Genomic DNA, 19,995 nt, shown 5'->3' on the forward strand with positions numbered 1-19,995 from the left:
TACATGTATTTTTGCACTTCTTGCCTACCTTATGTAATTTAATACATTTTTTTTTCTTTTCTCACAGTGGTTGCCTGGAAGAGATCGCTCGAAAGCGATAAGGCCGCCAGTTGCCTTTCCTTTACATGTAATTATGTTAAATGTTTATATTATAAAGCAACAATGTGTAAATAAATAAAAAATAGTATAACTGTAAGCCTATTACAGTAATAGATGAACTTGAAAGTGAATGAAAAAAATTCGGATTTAATAGGGTTATATTACGTAAACACTGACGATTGCTGAAACATGGGAAAAGAGAAATCTAAATAAAAAGCCATATGATTATTGCTTTAACTTTAATCATGAAACCATTTGCAGATGTTTTATTAGCTAGGCTTGAAAATTTAAAGTATATTTTTTTCGAAACAATAGTATCTCTTTCGAACGAATGTCATATCAATAAATATTAAAATAAATGTGCAATAAATACGCCTGTGATGTAATTTACACTTACATCACAGTCTAAATTTAGATTATTTACTAAGTCTTAGTAAATCATCTAAGTTTTTAATACAAAATCCAAATGTCAACGATACTATTAACATTTTTTTTAAATGTTAATGCAATAACATTTTTAAGTTATGTTTTATAATAAATATAGTTTTAGTTTTCCATGCAATGCTAGTCATTTTAAGTATCAATAGTAATAGACTAAATACGTCAAGTATTTAATTTCATAGAAATACAGTTACTATCAATGTACAAATAATAAAATAAAATCAAGTATCAAGTAAGTTTAATCCACAAAATATATTAAACTTTTAGGGATACCATACAATTTGTTTTTAATTTGCCGCGCTTTTTATTTTTTTTTGCAGTAGCCAGACACTAACAATATGTAATGATATAGAAGTCGTATAGCTTATTATACACAAATCGACATAATATTTGTGTTAAAATGTTTATTACTATTATTAAACGTGTAATTAGTTTAAACTATATATTAACGCTAGCGTACATTAAACATTTGAAGCAAACACACTAAATAAGTTATAGTAAGGTTGATATATCCAAATTGTAAACGCATATTCAGTGGAATTGCTCGGAATATCGTCATAATAATAGGCCTATCCTGTATCAATACTAAAAGATTTCTTATGTCTTCTTTCCTTTGACCTGAAATAAAATGTAAAGATATATTTAAAACCGGTGACGCTACAAGCCCTACTCTCAGCCGCAGATTACTGTATCTGTCTGTTTCTTCTAATAGAAAAGATCAGCTTTCTTTGTGTGATATACGCCGTTGACATTTTTGGTCTAAGACATGCCATGTCCTACAATGTTTTCTTTGTCCATTCTCCAAGTCCATTGATGCACAGTGATAAAAACCACACGCTCAAGGCGCCACTAGGCTAAAACTACTTTAGAATATAAAATATTGTTTAAAATTGAATTAAAGATACAGTAGTTATTTATACTATAACTTTTATACCTGTTCTAACTCTCACTTTCTCCATAAGATTTATTTTGACTTCTTCAAAAATTTCAGCGACGTATTCCATAATAATTATTGGATACAGAGCTGTTGAATAATTCATTATTATTATCAATGTCAATCTTATATAGATAAAGATGTCTTGATTCCACATGCCATTTAAACCCTGTATTAAAATAAAATGTGATTTATAATTTAGCTAATTCAATTCACACAAATTTAATAAAAAAATTATTTACCATTAAAATTAATTCATATTCAATTAAAATCGTATCGATAAATATGAACGCCAAAAAAGTTCCCATCTAAAAAAATAATAGATTAAACACAAAGAATATTTTTTCTGGCGTACCTTAGAGCCCTACAATAAAGATAATAAAATATAATAAATATCAGTACGAATACAGTGGCGCAACAATTCGCTTAAGATAGCTCCAGTTTTTTTGTACTAAACATAAATTGGACTGAAATTATTACCTTTTTGTTTTTTTTGTGAGTGATGTAGTAGAAAATCCAATAAAAATATATCTCACCAATATTGACAAAGACGGCAATAATTCTTCAAACATTTGGTATATTTTCGAATACATTTCATGTAAATCTGCATATTGTGTTTCATTTCGACACCAAATGTTGCTGTTGAGCTTCTTTTGAAATATCTTTACCCGAGTGCATAACAGCGAAAATGACAAATATATAGGTAATCGTATTGATTCACATGAGACTCGCGAAACTATTACACATAGTGAACAAATGTGAAATAATTGATCTAAATCTTTATTTATACTATACAATATGAAATACAAAATGACAATAACACAATGAAAAATCAAGAAGATAAGCATGTTAACTTGAAATTTTCTAACTATTTTGCTGCTGTCAGGACCCGAATCAGTCACGGGATTTAATTCAAAAAACTTTAAAATATGTCTTTCACACGTAAGTAACGAGTATAAATGCAAAGGTACCCAAAAACAAATAATATATACGAATTTTACACTCCAACTAAGACTATAGGGACAATCGAGAAGATATAAATACATCTGTAGAAGAAAACTGAATGTGCAATATATTTTTATGATTCTTTTGGATCCAAAATATTCATTGTAATAACCTAATATTATTCTAATTATTATTATGAATTTAAGATTAAACACGTATCTTTGAGCCATGTCTACTACGGCTATGATATGAAGCTTTTGTAATTTACTGTGCTTTTTATCTAATGAAAACATTGATATTGATTCCTTATCTAACGGTGAACTGGCACTATCTATAGTCATAAATCGTGACATACTGAAAATTTCAAACCTAATTATACTAAGCTTAGAATAAATATCGTAATACAGCGAGAAAAAGCTGCCAGCGTTAAAGGGACCAAACTTTTTATAGTTGTTCTAATTTCCTTTTTATTAATTTTTTAAATATTTTATTTATTACTATGTAGGTTAAGAAAATCGTTAATACTGTATATTTAATTGTTATGAGTGCTTTTTAACTGTCAGATTAAAAATAAATAATTCATTTAATTTCCTATTATATAATAGCTTACGCTCTTCCGAAAACTATATCCTTGAAATCCCGTGTCATATGTCCTCCTTTCTTGGCGAGTCCTTTAAGGTCTCTGCAGTTAGGCTATGGAATTCACTTCCAGTCCCTATTCGCTTAGCTCCTTCTCTATCTTCCTTTAAATTTTTTTCTGTACAAACATTACCTGTCCATTTCGTATTCCTAACTTAAATAATACCTACTAACTGACGTGAGACTGATCTTAAATTAAATGATAATTCATGTGCAATTTTTATTATTATTATCTTCTTTTTCATGTATCCTTTATTAGTTTAGTTTTTTTTTGTTCCTGTTTAGTTTCTTTTTCCTAACAACTATACTATGTCATACATGTATTTTTGCACTTCTTGCCTACCTTATGTAATTTAATATTTTTTTTTTTTCTTTTCTCACAGTGGTTGCCTGGAAGAGATCGCTCGAAAGCGATAAGGCCGCCAGTTGCCTTTCCTTTAGATGTAATTATGTTAAATTTTTATATTATAAAGCAACAAAGTGTAAATAAATAAAAAATAGTATAACTGTAAGCCTATTACAGTAATAGATGAACTTGAAAATGAATGAAATTTTTTTTGGATTTATTACAGTGTTATATTACGTAAACACTGACGATTGCTGAAACATATGAAAAAATAAATCTAAATATTCAACCTGAAAAAAAATGATTATTGCTTTAAATTCAATCATTATACCATTTGCAGATGTTCATATTAGCTAGGCTAGGTTGAAAATTTAAAGTATATTTTTATCGAAATCATAGTATATATTTCGAACGAATCTCATATTTATAAAAATTCAAATCAATATGTAATAAATACACTAATTAATAAGACTATGATGTAATTTACTCTTACATCACAGTCTAAACTTAGATTATTTACTAAGTCTTAGTTAATAATCTATTATTAAATTAAAGTATACTTTTTAGTGGCTTCTGGATGGTTCGACCACTCAATCAAACTGGGGGCCGCACTGTGTGGTTTATGCTGCACACTCCCACGAGAGTGGTGAGCTATGGCCCGTTCGGGGCATATGCTCCCTTCAGCTGGTCTTTTTATGTTCGCACCCTGTTGATTCAGAGTGGTACGAGGGCGGTCTTCTTAAGCCCTTGGTGGGGAACGCAGCGCGTGAGGAGAATAGGCTCTCCTCGCTGCACGCAGCCGCTGTTCGGGTCATGTCCAGGGTGTATATTCGGTGGTGTAATCTCAACTTGGCCCTGGTATCTTTATTACGAGAATAGCTCGGGGTATAGTAATAATAATAGGCTTTTCCTGTATGAATGTCAAGAGGTTACAATAACATCATTTTTGAACTAGACAGTAAAAACTTAAAATTTTCTGATTATTATTTTGCTTACGTAAGGGCCCCAATTTCAGACACTGTATTCAGAGTAAAATACTTTAAAATATATAAAACGCACGTATAAAATGAAAAGAAGAACCAAGCCATCTAGAAAAAAGTCATATATGCAAACGTTATACTTAAACTAACACTATGTTGACATACATTTTTTTAAAAATTCGTTTGAAATAGATAAAAAATGTGCAATAAACTTTCTTTCTTCTTTTTTGTCCAAAGTATTCATTGTAATATCGAAATGTTATTCTTATTATGAAAACGATTTAAAAATTAATCGCATATTTTTAATTTATTATCACAGATATGAGTGCAGTAAATTAATGACGTATACACTATACATAGCTTTTTGACTAATGAAAATATTAATTTTATATTCCTTGGTCTACGGCAAACAGCAATTCAATAGTAGAATTTAATGAAATTTATTTTTAAAATCTTAGTTATAAAATGATGTAATTTACGTCATTTCATTATTATACACTAAATCTGCTACCATGTTTGTTACTATGGTTACAACAATACATACAAAAACCACGAATTTTTCAGAATTCATTGGGCTTCACGGGTATTAGTAAGGGAGTATTGGAGAATAGCGTGGATTCGGGAAATTTTGTAAAAAAAAATACCTTGGACTTGTAATGGCAATATAATGACCACAGGCTACATAATACCACAACAGATAATATTTAAAAATATAGAAGTCGTATAGCTTATTATACAAGAATAAAGAAGATAAAATATTTGTTTTATAAATTTTATTACTATTATTTAAAGTGTATTTAGTTAGCGGACATTAAACATTTGAAGCAAAAACACTAAATAAGTTATACTAAGATTGATATATCCAAATTGTAGACGCATATTCACTGGAATTGCTCGGAATATGGTCATTATAATAGGCCTCTCCTGTATTAATACTAAAAGATTTCTTATGTCTTCTTTCCTTTGGTCTGAAATATAATGTAAAGATATATTAAACGCTACAAGCCCTACTCTCAGCCTCAGATTACTGTATCAGTCAGTTTTTTCTATTAGACAAGATCAGCTTTCTTTGTGTGATACACGCCGTTGACATTTTTGGTCTAAGATATGCCATGTTCTACGATGTTTCCTTTGTCCAATCTCCAGTGATGCACAGCTGGGAGTCGAGCCTACGACATTAGGGATGAAAGACTCACGGCGCCACTACGCTAACTACTAAGTAATATAAAATATTCCTTTAAAAAAAAAATTCGTATTTTGAATTAAAGATACAGTAATTAATAATACTATAACTTTTATACCTGTTCTCATTCTAACTTTCTCCATAAGATTTATTTTCACTTTTTCAAAAATTTCAGCGATGTATTCCATAATAATTATTGGATACAGAGCTGTTGAATAATTCATTATTAATATCGATGTGAATCTTATAAAGATAAAGATGTCTTGTTTCCACGTGCCATTTAAAACCTGTATTAAAAATATATGTGATTAATAATTTAGCAAATTGAATTGACACAATATTTTAACAAAATTGTTTACCATTGAAGTTAATTGATATTCAATTAAAATCGTATCGATAAATATGTACGTCAAAAAAGTTCCCATCTAAAAAAAATAATAGATTAAACACAACGAATATTTTTTCTGCCGTACATTACAACCCTGCGAAAAAGATAATGATATATAATAAATAATAGTATTAATCCAGTGGCGCAACAATTGGCTTAAGGTAGCACCAGTTTTTTTACAAAATATAAATTGGTCTGAAATTATTACCCTTTGTTTTCTTTTGTGAAAACCTGATGGTAATAAGACTAGAAGACCAAATAAAATATAACTCACCAATATGGACAAAGACGGCGATAATTCTTCAAACATTTGGTATATTTTCGAATAAACTTCATGTAAATCTGCATATTGTGTTTCATTTCGACACCAAATGTTGCTGTTGAGCTTCTTCTGAAATATCTTTACACGAGTGCATAACAGCGAAAACGTCAAATATATAGGTAATCGTGCTGATTCACATGAGACTCGCGAAACTATTACAGATAGTGAACAAATATGAAAAAATTGATCTAAATCTTTATTTATACTATACAATATCAAATACCAAATGACAATACCACTATGAAATATCAAGAAGATGAGAGTGTTAACTTTAAATTTCCTAACTATTTTGCTGCTGTCAGGACCCGTATCAATCACGGGATTTAATTCAAAAAACTTTAAAATATGTCTTTCACACGTAAGTAACGAGTTCAAATGCAAAGGTACCCAAAAAGTAATAATATATAAAAATTTTACACTCAAACTAAAATTATAATAACAATCGTAAAGAAATAAATACATTTGTAGAAGAAAACTGAATGTGCAATATATTTTTATGATTCGTTTGGATCCAAAATATTCATTGTAATATCCTAATATTATTCTAATTATTAAAAAGAATTTAAGATTAAACACGTATCTTTGAGACATGACTGCGGCTACGAAAGCTAAATAAAAATAAAGCTTTTGTAATGTACTGTGCTTTTTATCTAATGAAACCATTGATATTGATTTCTTATCTAACGGTGAACCGGCACTATCTATAGTCATAAATCGTGACATACTGAAAATTTCAAACCTAATTACAGTAAGCATAGAATAATTAATATCGTAATACAGCGAGAAAATGCTGCCAGCGTTAAAGGGACTAAACTTTTTATAGTTGTTTTAATTTCCTTTTTATTGATTTTTATTATTACTATGTAGGTTAAGAAAATTGTTAATACTGTATATTTCATTGTTATGAGTGCTATTTCACTGTCAGATTAAAAATAAATAATTCATTTAATTTCCTATTATATAATAGCTTACGCTCTTCCGAAAACTATATCCTTGAAATCCCGTGTCACATGTCCTCCTTTCTTGGCGAGTCCTTTAAGGTCTCTGCAGTTAGGCTATGGAATTCACTTCCAGTCCCTATTCGCTTAGCTCCTTCTCTATCTTCCTTTAAATTTTTTTCTGTACAAACATTACCTGTCCATATCGTATTCCTAACTTAAATTATACCTACTAACTGACGTGAGACTGATCTTAAATTAAATTATAATTCATGTGCAATTTTTATTATTATTATCTTCTTTTTCATGTATCCTTTATTAGTTTAGTTTTTTTTGTTCCTGTTTAGTTTCTTTTTCTTAACAACTATACTATGTCATACATGTATTTTTGCACTTCTTGCCTACCTTATGTAATTTAATACATTTTTTTTTCTTTTCTCACAGTGGTTGCCTGGAAGAGATCGCTCGAAAGCGATAAGGCCGCCAGTTGCCTTTCCTTTACATGTAATTATGTTAAATGTTTATATTATAAAGCAACAATGTGTAAATAAATAAAAAATAGTATAACTGTAAGCCTATTACAGTAATAGATGAACTTGAAAGTGAATGAAAAAAATTCGGATTTAATAGGGTTATATTACGTAAACACTGACGATTGCTGAAACATGGGAAAAGAGAAATCTAAATAAAAAGCCATATGATTATTGCTTTAACTTTAATCATGAAACCATTTGCAGATGTTTTATTAGCTAGGCTTGAAAATTTAAAGTATATTTTTTTCGAAACAATAGTATCTCTTTCGAACGAATGTCATATCAATAAATATTAAAATAAATGTGCAATAAATACGCCTGTGATGTAATTTACACTTACATCACAGTCTAAATTTAGATTATTTACTAAGTCTTAGTAAATCATCTAAGTTTTTAATACAAAATCCAAATGTCAACGATACTATTAACATTTTTTTTAAATGTTAATGCAATAACATTTTTAAGTTATGTTTTATAATAAATATAGTTTTAGTTTTCCATGCAATGCTAGTCATTTTAAGTATCAATAGTAATAGACTAAATACGTCAAGTATTTAATTTCATAGAAATACAGTTACTATCAATGTACAAATAATAAAATAAAATCAAGTATCAAGTAAGTTTAATCCACAAAATATATTAAACTTTTAGGGATACCATACAATTTGTTTTTAATTTGCCGCGCTTTTTATTTTTTTTTGCAGTAGCCAGACACTAACAATATGTAATGATATAGAAGTCGTATAGCTTATTATACACAAATCGACATAATATTTGTGTTAAAATGTTTATTACTATTATTAAACGTGTAATTAGTTTAAACTATATATTAACGCTAGCGTACATTAAACATTTGAAGCAAACACACTAAATAAGTTATAGTAAGGTTGATATATCCAAATTGTAAACGCATATTCAGTGGAATTGCTCGGAATATCGTCATAATAATAGGCCTATCCTGTATCAATACTAAAAGATTTCTTATGTCTTCTTTCCTTTGACCTGAAATAAAATGTAAAGATATATTTAAAACCGGTGACGCTACAAGCCCTACTCTCAGCCGCAGATTACTGTATCTGTCTGTTTCTTCTAATAGAAAAGATCAGCTTTCTTTGTGTGATATACGCCGTTGACATTTTTGGTCTAAGACATGCCATGTCCTACAATGTTTTCTTTGTCCATTCTCCAAGTCCATTGATGCACAGTGATAAAAACCACACGCTCAAGGCGCCACTAGGCTAAAACTACTTTAGAATATAAAATATTGTTTAAAATTGAATTAAAGATACAGTAGTTATTTATACTATAACTTTTATACCTGTTCTAACTCTCACTTTCTCCATAAGATTTATTTTGACTTCTTCAAAAATTTCAGCGACGTATTCCATAATAATTATTGGATACAGAGCTGTTGAATAATTCATTATTATTATCAATGTCAATCTTATATAGATAAAGATGTCTTGATTCCACATGCCATTTAAACCCTGTATTAAAATAAAATGTGATTTATAATTTAGCTAATTCAATTCACACAAATTTAATAAAAAAATTATTTACCATTAAAATTAATTCATATTCAATTAAAATCGTATCGATAAATATGAACGCCAAAAAAGTTCCCATCTAAAAAAATAATAGATTAAACACAAAGAATATTTTTTCTGGCGTACCTTAGAGCCCTACAATAAAGATAATAAAATATAATAAATATCAGTACGAATACAGTGGCGCAACAATTCGCTTAAGATAGCTCCAGTTTTTTTGTACTAAACATAAATTGGACTGAAATTATTACCTTTTTGTTTTTTTTGTGAGTGATGTAGTAGAAAATCCAATAAAAATATATCTCACCAATATTGACAAAGACGGCAATAATTCTTCAAACATTTGGTATATTTTCGAATACATTTCATGTAAATCTGCATATTGTGTTTCATTTCGACACCAAATGTTGCTGTTGAGCTTCTTTTGAAATATCTTTACCCGAGTGCATAACAGCGAAAATGACAAATATATAGGTAATCGTATTGATTCACATGAGACTCGCGAAACTATTACACATAGTGAACAAATGTGAAATAATTGATCTAAATCTTTATTTATACTATACAATATGAAATACAAAATGACAATAACACAATGAAAAATCAAGAAGATGTGAGTGTTAACTTGAAATTTTCTAACTATTTTGCTGCTGTCAGGACCCGTATCAGTCACGGGATTTAATTCAAAAAACTTTAAAATATGCCTTTCACACGTAAGTAACGAGTATAAATGCAAAGGTACCCAAAAGCAAATAATATATACGAATTTTACACTCCAACTAAGACTATAGGGACAATCGAGAAGATATAAATACATCTGTAGAAGAAAACTGAATGTGCAATACATTTTTATGATTCTTTTGGATCCAAAATATTCATTGTAATAACCTAATATTATTCTAATTATTATTATGAATTTAAGATTAAACACGTATCTTTGAGCCATGACTACTACGGCTATGATATGAAGCTTTTGTAATTTACTGTGCTTTTTATCTAATGATAACATTGATATTGATTCCTTATCTAACGGTGAACCGGCACTATCTATAGTCATAAATCGTGACATACTGAAAATTTCAAACCGAATTATACTAAGCTTAGAATAAATATCGTAATACAGCGAGGAAATGCTACCAGCGTTAAAGGGACCAAACTTTTTATAGTTGTTTTAATTTACTTTTTATTGAGTTTTTAATAAATTATTTTTATTATTACAATGTAGGTTTAGAAAATGTATTTATTAATAATACTGTATATTTCATTGTAATGAGTGCTAATTAGCTGTCAGCTTAAAAATAAATAATTAATTTAATTTCCTATTATATAATATAACTGTAAGCCTATTACAGTAATAGATGAACTTGAAAATGAATGAAAAAAAAATTGGATTTATTACAGTGCAGTACGTAAACACTGACGATTGTTGAAACATGGGAAAAGAGAAATCTAAATAAATAATAATGGTTTATGCTGCACACTCTATCGAGAGGGGTGAGCTTTGGCCCGTTCAGGGCATATGGTCCCTTCGGCTGGTCATTATATGTTCCCGCCCTGCTGATAGAGGGTGGTACGGGGGTGGACTTCTTTAGCCCTTGGTGGGGGCTGCAGCGCGCGAGGAGAATAGGCTCTACTCGCGCAGCCGATTAAAAAAAGTAGGTTTAAAATAGATAAAAAATATCCATTGTAATAACCAAATATTAAATATACTATGAAAACGATTTTAAGATTCATCGCATATTTTTTAGTTATTGTCACAGATTTGAGGGTAATAAAATTAATAACGCAAATATAGCTTTTTAACTAATGAAAATATTAGTTTTTATATTCATAGGTCTACGGCAAACAGCAATGCTCAGTCATTATATTTTATTGAAATCGGAATAAAATGAACGTTCAAAGGTTACTTCTACATGTAATAGTCGAATTTAATCAAATTTATTTTCAAATCTTGATTCTATAAAGATGTAATTTACATAGGCGTCCTTATTACATACTTAAGATGCTACCATGTTAGTTACTATGGTTACACCAATACATAGAAAAAAAAACACTTTATTTTTCATAATTCATTGGGCTTCTATAGGTATTAGTGAGGGAGTATTGGAAAATAGCGTGGGTTCCGAGAATACTGAAAGATCAATGCTTATATAAAGGCGGCTGAAACTTATATCTATTTTATTTTATAATATTAAGGGTCTGTTTCACAAATTTATGGATAAAGTACCAAATAGCTATGCAACACATAAATTATTTGGAAGATAAATTGTGCTATTTGACATTCATCGGACTCATAACTTATGATGGACTTTATGTGACGAATAGCGCTATCTGACTGTCGTGAAACGCAACAATAGTGTTTATCCTACCAATAAGTAATAAATAGCTAATTTGGAACTTATGTAGAACTTATCCGTACATTGTGAAACAGACCCTAAGAGATAAAAATCATCTTTGTTTATTGATAGACACGATAGTAAAATCTTTTGCATATTGTATAAAATGTAACCTGTCACTTATAAGGCCAATAGAATGACCACAGACTAAAATACAATAGAGTCTGGCTGATGAAAGATGATAATTGAATTATTTGAAAACTTTCGGATGGCAACACAGAATGTCATTGAATTACTTAGGTTAGTATGATTTATTGTCTTGATACTTCATCCACTTACTCATTTTTATTTCTATTATATATTTTTCCGAATAGTTAACAGGTATAATAGCCGTAACTTTGTTTTATTTGAGAGAATATTTCGTGTCTTTCGCATTTGAATTTCACACTTGATTTGATTATTCCGGATAAAGTTGTGTTTTATAGTAAATATAGTTTTAGTTTTCCATGCAATGCTAGTATTTTAAGTATCAATAGTAATAGACTAAATACGTCAAGTATTTAACTTCATAGAAATACAGTTACTATCAATGTAAAAATAATAAAATAAAATCAATTATCAAGTAAGTTTAATCCACAAAATATACAAAACTTTTAGGGATACCATACTAATTTTATTTAATTTGCCGCGCTTTTTATTTTTTCTTGCAGTAGCCAGACACTAACAATATGTAATGATAAAGAAGTCGTATAGCTTATTATACACAAATCGACATAATATTTGTGTTAAAATGTTTATTACTATTATTAAACGTGTATTTAGTTTAAACTATATATTAACGCTAGCGTACATTAAACATTTGAAGCAAACACACTAAATAAGTTATAGTAAGGTTGATATATCCAAATTGTAAACGCATATTCACTGGAATTGCTCGGAATATGGTCATAATAATAGGCCTATCCTGTATCAATACTAAAAGATTTCTTATGTCTTCTTTCCTTTGATCTGAAATAAAATGTAAAGATATATTTAAAACCGGTGACGCTACAAGCCCTTCTCTTAGCCTCAGATTACTGTATCTGTCTGTTTCTTTTAATAGAAAAGATCAGCTTTCTTTGTGTGATATACGCCGTTGACATTTTTGGTCTAAGACATGCCATGTCCTACAATGTTTTCTTTGTCCATTCTCCAAGTCCATTGATGCACAGTGATGAAAACCTCACGCTCAAGGCGCCACTATGCTAAAACTACTTTAGAATATAAAATATTATTACAAAAAATCTCAGGTTTTTTTGATTAAAGATAGAGTAGTTATTTATACTATAACTTTTATACCTGTTCTAAGTCTCACTTTCTCCATAAGATTTATTTTGACTTCTTCAAAAATTTCAGCGATGTGTTCCATAATAATTATTGGATACAGAGCTGTTGAATAATTCATTATTATTATGAATGTCAATCTTATAAAGATAAAGATGTCTTGATTCCACGTGCCATTTAAAACCTGTATTAAAATTAAATGTGATTAATAATTTAGCTAATTTAATTCACACGAATTTAATAAAAAAATTATTTACCATTAAAATTACTTTATATTCAATTAAAATCGTATCAATAAATATGAACGCCAAAAAAGTTCCCATCTAAAAAAATAATAGATTAAACACAAAGAATATTTTTTCTGGCGTACCTTAAAGCCCTACGAATAATTAAATAATTAATAGTACTAATCCAGTGGCGCTACAACTAGTAATCCGGTCAAACTATACTAAAAAATAGGGGTAAGGTAACAAAAATTCCCACTTGGCTGAATATTGGTAGGATTGTTCAATACACTATTATAAAGGAAATGTGAAAAGTCCTCATCGATCCGGCACGTGCAAAAAATTTACTCGGGGTCAAAGATCACAAAAACGGGATTTTCGCGATTTTCAGCAAAATGGTAAGTTTTATCATAAAATTAGTTTAGACAAAAATTGTAGATCAGATAATAATAATAATCTATAAAAAATGTTTAAATACTTTTTTTCCTAAGAGCCACCGTTTTTGAGATATAACGATTCAAAAAATTGAAAGAGTTGTAATCGTCATAATATGTATAAGTACACCACGTATATACATCACTGAATGCTTAGATAAATTCAGATATGCATGTTTCGTTAAAAATACTCGAAATAAAAAACAAGTGCAGTTAGCATGTCTTCCTCCAACCTCAGCGGCTGCTCATCAACATCTTTTTCGGGTATATTACCAAGTTCAAGTGTGGCTTGGTAATCAGTTAGACCTAAAAGACTGGGGTTGGAAGCTGGTCGACAATTCATTAGAGCCAGTTCAAACTTTACTTCCACATGCACCAGAAAAACTACTAAACACCATTTTTTGCAACTGTAAAAAGGGATGTAGTGCTAAATGTGGTTGCAAAAAAGTTGGACTGTTTTGTTCTGTAGCATATACAAACTGTCAAGGCCGGTCATGCTCCAATGTTGAATTGCCAACAATTGAAGATTTATTTGATGTTGACGAAGAGACATGCGATGTGTCATTATTGGGACAATTTATTAACACCCAGAATGAAGAAGATAAAGAAGAAGGAGAAGAAGGAGAAGGAAGAGAAGAAGAACAAGAACAAGAAGAAGAGAAAGCAGAAGTTAATGATGATTTAGATTCAGACGGATAAATTTTCTTATTTTTTGTAATTTACACCCCTTTCATCATTTTCAACCCTTGTCAATATCTACAGTTATTCAATAGTTTCAAATTAAACAGAATCATAAAAGATCAGTGGAATAGGCCTACCGGGGAAACCACATTTAAAAAAACGCGCTAAGTACACTACCTCAAAGGTGGCGTGGAAACGTGTGCATATTATGACGATTACAACTCTTTCAACTTTTTGAATCGTTATATCTCAAAAACGGTGGCTCTTAGGAAAAAAAGTATTTTGACATTTTTTATAGATAATTATCTGATCTACAATTTTTGTCTAAACTAATTTTATGATAAAACTAACATTTTGCTGAAAATCGCGAAAAACCCGTTTTTGTGATCTTTGACCCCGAATAAATTTTTTTGTATGCGCCGGATCGATGAGGACTTTTCACATTTCCTTTATAATAGTGTATTGAGCAATCCTACCAATATTCAGCCAAGTGGGAATTTTTGTAACCTTGGATGTCTAAATTGACCGGACTATAGCTTCAGATTGCACTAGTTTTTGGATCAAAATACAAATTGGACTGAAATTATTACCATTTGGATTATTTTGTGTTCATTATCTATAATAAAAATATATAAACATATAAATATAATAAATATCAGTACGAATCCAGAGTCGCAACAATTGGCTTAAGATAGCTCCAGTTTTTTTTGTACTAAACATAAATTGGACTGAAATTATTACCTTTTTGTTTTTTTTGTGAGCGATGTGAAAATCCAATAAAAATATATCTCACCAATATTGACAAAGACGGCAATAATTCTTCAAACATTTGGTATATTTTCGAATAAATTTCATGTAAATCTGCATATTGTGTTTCATTTCGACACCAAGTGTTGCTGTTGAGCTTCTTCTGAAATATCTTTACACGAGTGCATAACAGCGAAAATGACAAATATATAGGTAATCGTATTGATTCACATGAGACTCGCGAAACTATTACACATAGTGAACAAATGTGAAATAATTGATCTAAATCTTTATTTATACTATACAATATGAAATACAAAATGACAATAACACAATGAAAAATCAAGAAGATAAGCATGTTAACTTGAAATTTTCTAACTATTTTGCTGCTGTCAGGACCCGTATCAGTCACGGGATTTAATTCAAAAAACTTTAAAATATGTCTTTCACACGTAAGTAACGAGTATAAATGCAAAGGTACCCAAAAACAAATAATATATACGAATTTTACACTCAAACTAAGACTATAGGGACAATCGAGAAGATATAAATACATCTGTAGAAGAAAACTGAATGTGCAATACATTTTTATGATTCTTTTGGATCCAAAATATTCATTGTAATAACCTAATATTATTCTAATTATTAATATGAATTTAAGTTTAAACACGTATCTTGGAGCCATGACTACGGCTTTGAAAGCTAAATAAAAATAAAACTTTTGTAATTTACTGTGCTTTTTAACTAATGAAAACTTTGATATTGATTCCTTATCTAACGGTGAACAGGCACTATCTATAGTCATAAATCGTAAAATAATGAAAATTTCAAACCTAATTATACTAAGCTTAGAATAAATATCGTAATACAGCGAGAAAATGCTGCCAGCGTTAAAGGGACCAAACTTTTTATAGTTGTTCTAATTTCCTTTTTATTAATTTTTTAAATATTTTATTTATTACTATGTAGGTTAAGAAAATTGTTAATACTGTATATTTAATTGTTATGAGTGCTTTTTAACTGTCAGATTAAAAATAAATAATTCATTTAATTTCCTATTATATAATAGCTTACGCTCTTCCGAAAACTATATCCTTGAAATCCCGTGTCATATGTCCTCCTTTCTTGGCGAGTCCTTTAAGGTCTCTGCAGTTAGGCTATGGAATTCACTTCCAGTCCCTATTCGCTTAGCTCCTTCTCTATCTTCCTTTAATTTTTTTCTGTACAAACATTACCTGTCCATATCGTATCCCTAACTTTAATAATACCTACTAACTGACGTGAGACTGATCTTAAATTAAATTATAATGATTCATGTGCAATTTTTATTATTATTATCTTCTTTTTCATGTATCCTTTATTAGTTTAGTTTGTTTTTTGTTCCTGTTTAGTTTCTTTTTCTTAACAACTACACTATGTCATACATGTATTTTTGCACTTCTTGCCTACCTTATGTAATTTAATACATTTTTTTTTATTTTCTTACAGTGCTCTTCTCGCACCCTGTTGATACAGAGTGGTACGAGGGCGGTCTTCTTAAGCCCTTGGTGGGGAATGCAGCGCGTGAGGAGAATAGGCTCTCCTCGCTGCACGCAGCCGCTGTTCGGGTCATGTCCGGGGTGTATATCCGGTGGTGTAATCTCAACTTGGCCCTGGTGTCTTTATTACGGGAATAGCTCGGAGTATAGTAATAATAATAGGCTTTTCCTTTATTAACCTCAAGAGGTTACAACAACATCATTTTTGAACTAGACAGTAAAAACTTAAAATTTTCTGATTATTATTTTTGCTTATGTATGGGCCAATGTCAGTCACTGTATTCAGAGTAAAATACTTTAAAATACCTATATTTAACACTCGTATATAATGACAAAAAGAACCCAGCCATCTAGAAAAAAGTAATATATGCAAATGTTATACTTAAACTAACACTATGTTTATATAAATTATTAAAAAAAGTAGGTTTGAAATAGATAAAAAATGTGCAATAAACTTTCTTTCTTCTTTTTGTCCAAAATATTCATTGTAATAACGAAATATTATTCACATTACGAAAACGATTTAAAAATTAATCACATATTTTTAAGTTATTGTCACAGATAGGAGCACTCCTAATTAATGACGTAAACATTTTGACTAATGAAAATATTAATTTTATATTCCTTGGTCTACGGCAAACACCAATGCAATAGTCGAATTTAATGAAATTTATTTTTAAAATCTTAATTATAAAAAGATGTAATTTACATAGGCGTCATTTCATTATTATATACTAAATCTGCTACCATGTTTGTTACTATGATTACAACAATACATAAAAAACCACGAATTTTTCATAATTCATTGGGCTTGTACAGGTATTATTGAGGGAGTATTGGAAAACAGTGTGGATTCGGGAAACACTGAAAGATCAAAGCCTTTATAAAGACGGCGGAAATTTATATCTATTTCATGTTATAATATTTAGAGATATAATTCGTTCTCTAAAATCTGTTGTATTTTGTAAAAAAATTAAGCAGTGACTTGTAATGGCAATATAATGACCACAGACTACAAATACCTTAACAAATAATATGGAAGTCGTTTAGCTTATTATACAAGAATAAAGAAGATAAAATATTTGTTTTATAAATTTTATTACTATTATTTATAGTGTATTTAGTTAGCGTACATTAAACATTTGAAGCAAAAACACTAAATAAGTTATACTAAGATTGATATATCCAAATTGTAAACGCATATTCACTGGAATTGCTCGGAATATGGTCATTATAATAGGCCTCTCCTGTATTAATACTAAAAGATTTCTTATGTCTTCTTTTCTTTGATCTGAAATATAATGTAAAGATATATTAAATATATCTATATATATAGCTATAAGCCCTACTCTCAGCCGCAGATTACTGTATCTGTCTGTTTCTTCTAATAGACAAGATCAGCTTTCTTTATGTGATACACGCCGTTGACTTTTTTGGTCTAAGATATGCCATGTTCTACGATGTTTCCTTTGTCCATTCTCAAGTGATGCACAGCTGGGAGTCGAGCCTACGACATTAGGGATGAAAGCCTCACGGCGCCACTACGCTAACTACTAAATAATATAAAATATTCCTTTGAAAAATCTTTCGTTTTTTGAATTAAAGATACAGTAATTAATAATACTATAACTTTTATACCTTTTCTCATTCTAACTTTCTCCATAAGATTTATTTTCACTTTTTCAAAAATTTCAGCGATGTATTCCATAATAATTATTGGATACAGAGCTGTTGAATAATTCATTATTAATATCGATGTGAATCTTATAAAGATAAAGATGTCTTGTTTCCACGTGCCATTTAAAACCTGTATTAAAAATATATGTGATTAATAATTTAGCAAATTGAATTGACACAAATATTTTAACAAAATTGTTTACCATTGAAGTTAATTGATATTCAAGTAAAATCGTATCGATAAATATGTACGTCAAAAAAGTTCCCATCTAAAAAATATAATAGATTAAACACAACGAATATTTTTTCTGCCGTACATTACAACCCTGCGAAAAAGATAATGATATATAATAAATAGTATTAATCCAGTGGCGCAACAATTGGCTTAAGGTAGCACCAGTTTTTTTACAAAATATAAATTGGTCTGAAATTATTACCCTTTGGTTTCTTTTGTGAAAATCTGATGGTAATAAGACTAGAAGACCAAATAAAATATAACTCACCAATATGGACAAAGACGGCGATAATTCTTCAAACATTTGCTATATTTTCGAATAAACTTCATGTAAATCTGCATATTGTGTTTCATTTCGACACCAAATGTTGCTGTTGAGCTTCTTCTGAAATATCTTTACACGAGTGCATAACAGCGAAAACGTCAAATATATAGGTAATCGTGCTGATTCACATGAGACTCGCGAAACTATTACAGATAGTGAACAAATATGAAAAAATTGATCTAAATCTTTATTTATACTATACAATATCAAATACCAAATGACAATACCACTATGAAATATCAAGAAGATGAGAGTGTTAACTTTAAATTTCCTAACTATTTTGCTGCTGTCAGGACCCGTATCAATCACGGGATTTAATTCAAAAAACTTTAAAATATGTCTTTCACACGTAAGTAACGAGTTCAAATGCAAAGGTACCCAAAAAGTAATAATATATACAATTTTTACACTCAAACTAAAATTATAATAACAATCGTAAAGAAATAAATACATTTGTAGAAGAAAACTGAATGTGCAATATATTTTTATGATTCTTTTGGATCCAAAATATTCATTGAAATATCCTAATATTATTCTAATTATTAAAAAGAATTTAAGATTAAACACGTATCTTTGAGACATGACTGCGGCTACGAAAGCTAAATAAAAATAAAACTTTTGTAATTTACTGTGCTTTTTAACTAATGAAAACATTGATATTGATTCCTTATCTAACGGTGAACAGGCACTATCTATAGTCATAAATCGTAAAGTAATGAAAATTTCAAACCTAATTATACTAAGCTTAGAATCAATATCTGAAACTGGGGGCCGCACTGTGTGGTTTATGCTGCACACTCCCTCAAGAGGAATGACCTTTGGCCCGTTCGAGGCATATGCTCCCTTCAGCTGATATTTTTATGTTCGCACCCTGCAGATACAGAGTGGTACGAGGGCGGTCTTCTTAAGCCCTTGGTGGGGAATGCAGCGCGTGCGGAGAATAGGCTCTCCTCGCTGCACGCAGCCGATGTTCGGGTCTTGTCCGGGGTGTATATTCGGTGTGTAATCTCAACTTGGCCCTGGTGTCTTTATTACGGGAATAGCTCAGAGTATAGTAATAATAGGCTTTTCCTTTATTAATCTCAAGAGGTTACAATAACATCATTTTTGAACTAGACAGTAAAAACTTAAAATTTTCTAATTATTATTTTGCTTACGTAAGGGCCAATTTCAGACACTG

The sequence above is a fragment of the Pieris napi genome, chromosome 17, assembly GCF_905475465.1.
Source record: "Pieris napi chromosome 17, ilPieNapi1.2, whole genome shotgun sequence".
Lineage (NCBI taxonomy): Eukaryota > Metazoa > Arthropoda > Insecta > Lepidoptera > Pieridae > Pieris > Pieris napi.